Genomic DNA, 11367 nt, shown 5'->3' with positions numbered 1-11367 from the left:
CTAGGTCCTTCATCGGTGACACAGGACGCTGTCGGCTGGATGTTTTTGGTCGGTGGACTGTTCTCAGTCCAGACACTGAGGGGTTTAAAAATTCCAGCAGCAATGCTGTGTCTGATCCACTCTACAACCAACAACAACACAACACTAACACACCACCACCACACCTGCTCTGTGGGGGTCCTGAGCACCTGAGGTACTGTGTGAATATATGCAGAGCAACAGTCTGTTTGGTCAGTGTCCCTCAGATGTCTCTCATATATATATATATATATATATTATATATATATATATATATATATATATATATATATATATATATATATTTCCAAGGAGCCTCCGCTTGTCTGCAGATGCTCTACACCAGATGTTGGAACATTGCTGTGAGGATTTGATGGCATTGTGAGCATCAATGTTCAGTGCTGGGGGTTGTGGGGGACGTCTCAGGCTGACTCCTGGCATTGGGCATGGTGACCCTTAGGTTAAAGGACCTAGCTCAGGGATGTGTGAAGGAACCTGAGAGGACCATGCTCAATGCCAAGTGCAGGCTAGAGAGGTAATAAATCTGGGCTGCATTTTCGGGAGGATGGAGCTCCCATCCCCACAAGCAGGATCCAGATCTAACGCCCAGCATCAGCACCAGACACCACTGATGCCCTCACAGATGATGCATGCCATCAAGATGCTCTGGAACATTCCAGTAAACTGCCCCTCGGTACCCCCCCCTTGATGGACCACCAGGTGCATCTACAGACCCCAGATGCACCCTCTTTCCACAGAGGTAAAGGTTTTAAAGGACACATAAGCAGCACCTACCCAGGCTCCAAACGCTGACTGGACTGCCCTCTCGGTTCTGCTGGAATCCCACCAGTCTGTGAGGGCTCGTCCCAGTCGGGGCTTAATAAGTGTGGAGGTCCTTCCTCTCCTCCTCCACCACTACTGCCTCCTCCTCTTCCTCCCAGCCCTCCACCCCTCCTCAGCAGCGTCCTCGCTGAGCAAAATGTAATCCAGCCCTCGTCACCATCCTATTCCTGAGTCGGAGACTAGGGGACCACCATCGCAGCTCCAGATTTCAATTTTCAGGCGCAGACAGGCGTCACAGAAAACTTTCTCCCTTTCAGACCCCACCTCTGGTGGTGGTGGTGGTGGTGGTGGGGTTATTTCGCCTTGTTCCGATGCACATCTGCAGGAAGCTGGATTTCTATCAATCTGTAAAGTCAGATGAGATCCCTGGAATCCACTCAAAATTAATCCACACGCAGGTCATCCTCCTCTTCTCCTGCCTCCCCTTCTCTTTCTGTCTTCCTCCGCTCTCCGGGAAAGCCGTGAACTCCTCCGCGAGCTCCTCTGTCTCTGAGTGTGGTGTGTGTGTGTGTGTGTGGTCTCCCGTCCCCGGAGCCAGCGCGGCGGAGATCAAGGCACGAACTCCGTCCGCACTCTCTCCGCCGAAGCGACGCTGTCTTCTTTCAAACGAGCCCAGTACGAGCGAGCACGCACAGGCCCACGCCCACAGCGCCGCCCCCAGGCCGCGATTGGCTGAATTGGGAGAGAGGCGGTGAGGGAAAGGGTGGGGTATTGAGAGAGAGAGAGACTCTGTCCCGTTCACATGATTCATGTGATTTCTGGCCATTTTCCAAGTGTGTTTCATTTCTCATCTGCGCAAGAGCACACTAAACCCGCACTAGACCTGTACTAAACACATGCCAAACCAACACAAAAACCCTGACTGAACCCCACTAACCCACACTAAACTCTCATTAAACCCGCACTAAACACACATTAAATCATCACCAGACCCAAACTGAACACACACTAATCCCTCACTAGCCCACACTAAACACACACTAAAAACACACTAAACCCCACTAACCCACACTAAACACATATTAAACCATCACCAGACCCATACTAAACGCACACTAAACCCTCACTTATCCACACTAAACACATATTAAACCATCACCAGACCCATACTAAACGCACACTAAACTCTCACTAACCCACACTAAACACATATTAAACCATCACCAGACCCAAACTGAACACAACACTAATCCATCACTAGCCCACACTAAACACAAACTAAAAACACACTAAACCCTAACTAACCCACAATAACCCACACACTAAACCCTCACTAAATACACACTTAACCCTCACTAACCCAAACTAAACATACACTAACCCTCACTAACCCACATTAAACACACACTAAACCCTCACTAACCCACATTAAACTCACACCAAGCCTGCTCTAAACACACACTAAACCACCACAAAACACACATTAAAGCCGCACTAAACAATAACATCACACTAAACCCACACCAAAACTTCACTAAGCCCATGCTAAACCCACACTATACACTTACTGAACCCATAATAAGTCCTCACTAAACCACACTAAACACATAATGAACCCACACTGAAACCCTAATAAACACATATCAAACTCATACTAAACCCACACTAACACACACACTAAACCCCTAATAAAAACACACTAAACACACACTAAACCCCTAATAAACACACACTAAACAAACAGTAAAACCCTAATAAACACACACTAAACAAACAGTAAAACCCTAATAAACACACACTAAACACACACTAAAACCCTAATAAACACACACGAAAACCCTAATAAAACACACACTAAACACACACTAAAACCCTAATAAACACACACTAAACAAACAGTAAAACCCTAATAAACACACACTAAACACACACGAAAACCCCTAATAAACACACACGAAAACCCTAATAAACACACACTGAACACACACTACAACCCTAATAAACACACACTAAACAAACAGTAAAACCCTAATAAACACACACTAAACACACACGAAAACCCTAATAAACACACACGAAAACCCTAATAAACACACACTAAACACACACTAAAACCCTAATAAACACAAACTAAACACACTCTAAAACCCTAATAAACACACTCTGAGCACACACTAAACCCTAATAAACACACACTGAACACACACTAAACCCTAATGAACACACACTAAACACTAATAAACACACATTAAACCCTAATAAACACACACTGAACACACACTAAAACCCTAATAAACACACACTAAACCCTAATAAACACACACTAAACCCTAATAAATACACACTGAACACACACTAAAACCCTAATAAACAATAATAAACACACACTAAACCCTAATAAATACACTGAACACACAATAAAACCCTAATAAACACACACTAAACCCTAATAAACACACACTGTACACACACTAAAACCCTAATAAACACACAGTAAACCCTAATATACACACACTAAACCCTAATAAACACACACTAAAACCTAATAAACACACACTGAACAAACACTAAACCCTAATAAACACACACTGAACACACACTAAACCCTAGTAAACACACACTAAACCCTAATAAACACAAACTAAACACACACTAAAACCCTAATAAACACAAACTGAACACACACTAACCTCTAATAAACACACACTGAACACACACTAAACCCTAAAAAACACACACTAAAACCCTAATAAACTCACACTAAACCCTAATAAACACACACACTAAACCCTAATAAACACACACTGAACACACACTAAAACCCTAATAAACACACACTAAACCCTAATCAACACAAACTAAACACACACTAAAACCTTAATAAACACACACTGAACACACACTAAACCCTAATAAACACACACTAAACCCTAATAAACACACACTGTACACACACTAAAACCCTAATAAACACACAGTAAACCCTAATATACACACACTAAACCCTAATAAACACACACTAAACCCTAATAAACACACACTGAACAAACACTAAACCCTAATAAACACACACTGAACACAGACTAAACCCTAGTAAACACACACTAAACCCTAATAAACACACACTGAACACACACTAAAACCCTAATAAACACAAACTGAACACACACTAACCTCTAATAAACACACACTGAACACACACTAAACCCTAAAAAACACACACTAAAACCCTAATAAACTCACACTAAACCCTAATAAACACACACACTAAACCCTAATAAACACACACTGAACACACACTAAAACCCTAATAAACACACACTAAACCCTAATAAACACACACTGAACACACACTAAAACCCTAATAAACGCACAATAAACCCTAATCAACACAAATTAAACACACACTAAAACCCTAATAAACACACACTGAACACACACTAAACCCTAATAAACACACACTGAACACTAATAAAAACACACTAAAACCCTAATAAACACGCACTAAACCCTAATAAATACACACTGAACACACACTAAACCCTAATAAACACACACTGAACACACACTAAAACCCTAATGAACACACACTAAACCCTAATAAACACACACTAAACCCTAATAAACACACACTGAACACACACTAAAACCCTAATAAACACACACTAAACCCTAATAAACACACACTGAACACACACTAAACCCTAATAAACACACACTGAACACACACTAAAACCCAATAAACAAACAATAAACCATAATAAACATACACACTAAACCCTAATAAATACACACTAAACCCTAATAAACACACACTAAACCCTAATAATAAACACACACTGAACACACACTAAAACCCTATTAAACACACACTAAACCCTAATAAACACACACTGAACTCACACTAAAACCCTAATAAACAAACAATAAACCATAATAAACATACACACTAAACCCTAATAAATACACACTAAACCCTAATAAACACACACTAAACCCTAATAATAAACACACACTGAACACACACTAAAACCCTATTAAACACACACTAAACCCTAATAAACACACACTGAACACACACTAAACCCTAATAAACACACACTAAACCCTAATAAACACACACTAAAACCCTAATCAACACACACTAAATCCATACACCTGCGATGAGCCTTCAGAGGTAATCATCCATGATCGGTACCTGACCCCACTTACACTGATGTGGCTGTAGCCCATCAAACACTCACAGCAATCTACAGGTTTCTAATGTTGAACAAACTAGACACCTCTCTGTTCAGAAGAAAAGCTGGACGAGCAGATGCTCAGAAACACTGGATCATGGAGCGCACCGACCACACAAAGCCCTTCACTGGGTCGCGAGGGCTCTGAGGTCCTCCGTGAAAGGACGTGTTCACATTCTTTTGAATCATGTCACATCTCAGGTGGTGCCTTCTCTCTTTCCTCCTCTCTCTCTCTCTCTCTCTCTCTCTCTCTCTCTCTCTCTGTGTGTGTGAAGAGGCAGCCAGGAGAAGTGTGGCCTTTGAAATGAACATTCTCTCCTGAACAAATGAGAGATTAAAGCGCACATCTCTGGCGCATTATGGCTTTTCATGGCTCAGAGTGAGCAATTCTGACAGCGCACAGAATCCGAGGGACGTATTTATCTTTTGTCTCAGAACACAGGCGACTTACATCCCTCCCACGCTGCACTGATAGCTGCGCTGCTCTAGGCTTTGTTTCATACGTCCAACCTCAGCTGTGACACTTTTTCATTAGCTGTTCTTTCCTCACCATGTTTATGAGGATGAGGCTGGGTGATGAGTGAGTGTCGTGGGCCAGGGTTGTGTTCTCCACGGCTGTGGTTTGTTCACTCTGAAGCCCCACAGCAGTGTTCTGCCCCTGTGTAAACAGCTCCTGTTCCTTTAAATGATAATGAGCCGCTCGCTGTTCACCCCGACCCCGAGCGCACAGCAGTGAGGAGCGAGGAGCAGAAGCTCTGGTTTTTAGTCGTTTTCGCTCTGTTCTCTTTCTTCTCCATTTTTACTCAGTGCTCTTATTTCTCCGCGCTCGTTGTGTCTGTTTTGCTGAGTTTAACCTCGTCTTTGCGCTCTCACATAAACACAGGTCCAGCGCTGTGATTGGACACACTCAGACGAGGGGGCGGGGCCATTCTAAAGTCTCTGCACTTGTCATCAGAAGAGAAGCAGAATCAGAACGACTTAAGCAGCACATAGAAACTGACGGGGGGGGGGGGGTCTTGTTTCACAGTGTGTGGGTTGGTGGTCTCAACACATTAACACATTAAACATGCACTGAACAAGAATGTTTTTCATAAATTGAGTGTTTTAACACCTACACTACTTTATTTTTTGGCACTTTTCCTTGCTTTCTAAACCTCACTAGTCTTCTTCATCTCTCCACACTGTTGTAAAGACCCCCAGCAGCGATGGCAATGCCAGGAACTGAAAGAAGCTGAACACACAAGTTTGGACACAGCTTTGGAGCGGGCTGTGTACTTACAGAGAAGCACCGTTGTGGAACGGTTAACACAACAGGGCAGTGGAAGTGGGCCGTTGTGATATAACCATCAGCGTTAGCGCTAAGTCCCTCTTATTTCAGGCGTAATGGCCCATCCTCATGCGGAGGATAATGTTGTCAGGCTAGTTTAGCTTCAAATGTACAACCTGGAGCCGGGCGTGCTGCTATCTCCTCTCCTTGATGGTCTTCCTGCGGCCCCTCAATGTCACGGCTGCGAGGCAAAGGCAATTAAGGTGCATAAATATGTAAATATGCGCAGGACACCTCACCAGGAGCCGGGTAATGACATTTGCAGCTCTCGTTTGGCTAATCCCGAGCCGACCCCCGAATTAGAAACCTTAATGACGGCCGATAAGACACAGATGGTCAAACTCCAGGGTCCGGGAGTCTCCTGGCCTCCTTCTGCTGCTCGAGGCATCGCTCCTTCACCGGTGACACATTAGCCGCCAGCTGCCAGGGGCTCAGGGGCCTCTTCCCGGCCCCCGGCAGAAGGTCGGGGCTTGGCGATGTTTTCCTAGTGAGATCACGGCGTCCAGCAGCTAGTCGGACACTCCAGGTGATTCATCTCGGAAAGGGGGCAGGGTGGAGGTGGCGCATGCCCCCCGCTGCCATTCGTCTTCTGAAGACGACACATTAAAGACCCACAGGGAGGGAGAGAGGGGGCAGCTGTGTATAAAGTGCATCAGGTGATGGTCTTCGTTGTTTTCTTTCTACAGTGGTCAGCCACAGCATGAAACCGACCTCCTACTGTCCTTCTCCACTTTATTTGCCCCCATTCAGCGCTCAGGACCCCCACAGAGCAGGTGTGATGTGGTGGTGGATCATTCTCAGCGCTGCAGTGACACTGACGTGGTGGTGGTGTTTTAGTGTGTGTTGTGCTGGTGTAGAGTGGATCAGACACAGCAGTGCTGCTGGAGTTTTTAAACCCTGTGTCCACTCTCTGTCCACTCTGTGAGACACTCCTCCCTCGTTGGTCCACCTTGTAGATGTAGAGTCAGAGACAGTAGCTCATCTGTCGCTGCACAGTGTGTATCGCTCGTCCTCTAGTCCTGCATCAGTGACACACGACGATGGTGAACTGTTCTCAGTCCAGTGACAACGAGGGTTTGTAAACTCCAGCAGTCACTGCTGTGTCTGATCCACATAAACATAAGGCTCTGTTGGGGTCCAGTTCTTTAGGTGTTTCCCAGACTTTAAAGGAACAATTGTAGGGTGAAAATATTACGTAGTGTTCCTTTAAGAGGCATTGCATTATGAATACAGAGTGAACACGTCTGCTGTGTGTCTTTCTTTATTTATTTTGTGGCATGCCTCTAACAGGGTGTTATTTTTGTTGATGACTGAATGAGAAATGATGTTCTCGGAGCCTGCAATTTGAAAAATGGCTGCGTCGGGGTAATCTAATTGTGCACATGTCATAACACTGGAGGAAGAAACACCACGATAAAATTCAATCACTGCGTAACAAGGTCATCGCATGCAAAATGAATTCAATCAGAAGGAACCTATGAAGACGCAGCTTTGTTTTTGTTTTACTCTGCGGGAGCTTAAAAATGGCCCATTAATAATTCACGTGGGTTTGGCATTAGACTCCCACGCTTCCGATGGGACATCACACATTACATTATTGTTTTACTGAAGCTGTTTACCGTTTTCATCACGTCGCAAAGAGGACAAATGCAAGAGGGATGTTTAAAAACACAGTACACACACACAGCGAATCCACTGCTGACCTCAAGGTCATCGCATCTCTGCCTCATTTTTCATCCTCTCTGAAGATCAGCTCCAGAGGTGAGCAGTAACTCAAGAGCAGTGGTGAAGCACTCATTCTTCCCTGATCGCTTTCCTACGGACAGTGGCTACAACCGCCCCATTCTTCTGGAGATTCTGGAATATTCTGATTATAAGATGCTCAGTCTGGACTGGTTAGATTTTGTCTGCTACTTGTGACAGGGTGAGTGTGTGAAATGATCCTTTTTCCACACTTTAAAAGGGGGTATTCCTTCATTCCTAACATGAACTGTTATTTATGAGTTATTAATGATTTATGAATACATTCATTCATTAATTATCTGTAACCCTTATCCAGGTCAGGGTCGCAGTGGGTCCAGAGCCTACACGGAATCACTGGGCACAAGGCGGGAATACACCCTGGAGGGGGCGCCAGTCCTTCACAGGGCAACACAGACACACACACACACACTCACTCACACCTATGGACAATTTTGAGTCACCAATCCACCTACCAACGTGTGTTTTTGGAGCATGGGAGGAAACCCACGCAGACACAGGGAGAACACACCACACTCCTCACAGACAGTCACCTGGAGGAAACCCACGCAGACACAGAGAGAACACACCACACTCCTCACAGACCGTCACCCGGAGGAAACCCACGCAGACACAGGGAGAACACACCACACTCCTCACAGACAGTCACCAGGAGGAAACCCACGCAGACACAGGGAGAACACACCACACTCCTCACAGACAGTCACCCGGAAGAAACCCACGCAGACACAGGGAGAACACACTACACTCCTCACAGACAGTCACCCGGAGGGAACCCACGCAGACACAGAGAGAACACACCACACTCCTCACAGACAGTCACCCGGAGGAAACCCACGCAGACACAGGGAGAACACACCACACTCCTCACAGACAGTCACCCGGAAGAAACCCACGCAGACACAGGGAGAACACACCACACTCCTCACAGACAGTCACCCGGAGGAAACCCACGCAGACACAGGGAGAACACACCACACTCCTCACAGACAGTCACCCGGAGGAAACACACGCAGACACAGGGAGAACACACCACACTCCTCACAGACAGTCACCCGGAGGAAACCCACGCAGACACAGGGAGAACACACCACACTCCTCACAGACAGTCACCTGGAGGAAACCCACGCAGACACAGAGAGAACACACCACACTCCTCACAGACAGTCACCCGGAGGAAACCCACGCAGACACAGGGAGAACACACCACACTCCTCACAGACAGTCACCAGGAGGAAACCCACGCAGACACAGGGAGAACACACCACACTCCTCACAGACAGTCACCCGGAAGAAACCCACGCAGACACAGGGAGAACACACTACACTCCTCACAGACAGTCACCCGGAGGGAACCCACGCAGACACAGAGAGAACACACCACACTCCTCACAGACAGTCACCCGGAGGAAACCCACGCAGACACAGGGAGAACACACCACACTCCTCACAGACAGTCACCCGGAAGAAACCCACGCAGACACAGGGAGAACACACCACACTCCTCACAGACAGTCACCCGGAGGAAACCCACGCAGACACAGGGAGAACACACCACACTCCTCACAGACAGTCACCCGGAGGAAACACACGCAGACACAGGGAGAACACACCACACTCCTCACAGACAGTCACCCGGAGGAAACCCACGCAGACACAGGGAGAACACACCACACTCCTCACAGACAGTCACCCGGAGGAAACCCACGCAGACACAGTGAGAACACACCACACTCCTCACAGACAGTCACCCGGAGGAAACCCACGCAGACACAGGGAGAACACACCACACTCCTCACAGACAGTCACCCGGAGCAGGACTCGAACCCACAACCTCCAGGCCCCTGGAGTTGTGACAGAAACCCTACCTGCTGCACCCAGTGACGCCCTGACTATGTAATAATATTCCTAAGTTTGTTTTACTAACATATCCATTTTTCCAGGTTGCTGTGAGAGTGGATTGGGCTGAGATTTGCAGTCTAACCAGTTATAAGTGGAGTTAGTGTAAAGTAACTTTATGTGTTTTAATGGTGGAATAGTGTACCATACCTTCCTCCTACTCCTGTTGAAATATATATATAAATAAATGTATATATACGGTGTCATTTGGAATGTGTTTAAATGTTCAGCAGAAGGCTGGTCTTTTTCTCTGGGTAATTGGGGGGGATTCAGCACCTTGTGTTTAAGAAGGAAAAAGCCCACCTAAGCTCTCAGCCAACTGCTTTGGAGCCGCTCCGTACTGTCAGTGCAAATGGGAGGGAAGGACACCTGTTCGCAGGAAGAGGAGAATAAAATAAAAATCCCAGGAAAGTACACCTTCAAGCGAGTTCTGTCTGGGAGTGAAAACTTCAGTCATTAGCGTGACGTTCTCGCGCTCGAGCCGAGAGAAGGTGTACTGCTCGAAATAAATCTAATGCCTCTGCGTGCTTCTCAACTTTTAACTGTTCTTCAGAACTTCATCTCGCCGAGTAATTATCCACAGTAAACAGCTATTTGAAAAAAGAGTGCGGACGACTGAACGTGGCCCTTTGTTAGGCGCCAGAAACAAGGAAGCTGTCGTGTGTGTAAATTACTCATTGGTTTTTTTCTCTTCGTGCCTTTCTGTGTGTGTGTGTGTGTGTGTGTGTGTGTGTGTGTGTGTGTGTTTGAGAGCAACAACCCTGCCCTGCTGAATGGAAAACTTAAAAGTAATGTGCTGTATGTGATTGGTTCTGAAAACTGTTCAATTTCCTCCTCAGTGTTCGTCCTCTACTGTTCTCCAGAGGTCCTTCAACACGCTCGGAGGAGACGACTAATTACCAAACATTGGAGTTGGACGTGTTCAGATGAGAATGCTAACTGCCCCACGTCATTGGAAGAAGAAGAAGAAACACCTTTATTGATCCTCGTAGGGAACTTGCTTCTCTCCCTTTAATCCCTCAGTGGCAGTGAACACACAAACACACACTACTGAGCGATTTTTCACACACACTAGGGGCAGTGAACACACACACAGCTGGAGCAGGGGGCTGCCGGTTTGTAAGGGGAGCAGTTTGGGGGTTAGGTGCCTTCATTATGTTAATACAATATGTTTCTTGTCAAGGCCTTAAGGCAACGGCAGCCCCCTGGAGCCCACCATGCTCTGAGGACACTAACTGTAGCTAGCCCAAGGTCACCGGAGCTCCACACACTAGGAGGAGAACACCAGCTCTGAGTCTGGAACTGTGCCCTAGTCACTGTGCACTACTTTGGGGTTTTTCC

The 11367-nt window shown here is 46.2% G+C and overlaps 1 protein-coding gene across 1 annotated transcript in view; it reads right to left on the bottom strand.

Annotated features, from left to right (window-relative positions):
• Positions 1 to 926, bottom strand: part of brinp2 (bone morphogenetic protein/retinoic acid inducible neural-specific 2) — a 174806-nt gene extending 173880 nt beyond the window's left edge. Inside the window, exon 1 of the mRNA XM_066681828.1 lies at positions 814 to 926. The gene's annotated coding sequence lies outside the window, so the exon portion shown is untranslated. The remainder of the gene's footprint in view (positions 1 to 813) is intronic.
• Between the last annotated feature and the right edge of the window lie 10441 nt (positions 927 to 11367).

This window comes from Hoplias malabaricus, chromosome 9 (assembly GCF_029633855.1).
Source record: "Hoplias malabaricus isolate fHopMal1 chromosome 9, fHopMal1.hap1, whole genome shotgun sequence".
Lineage (NCBI taxonomy): Eukaryota > Metazoa > Chordata > Actinopteri > Characiformes > Erythrinidae > Hoplias > Hoplias malabaricus.
The sequence above is the reverse complement of the archived record's forward strand: the minus strand, read 5'-3'. Positions and strand labels throughout refer to the sequence as shown.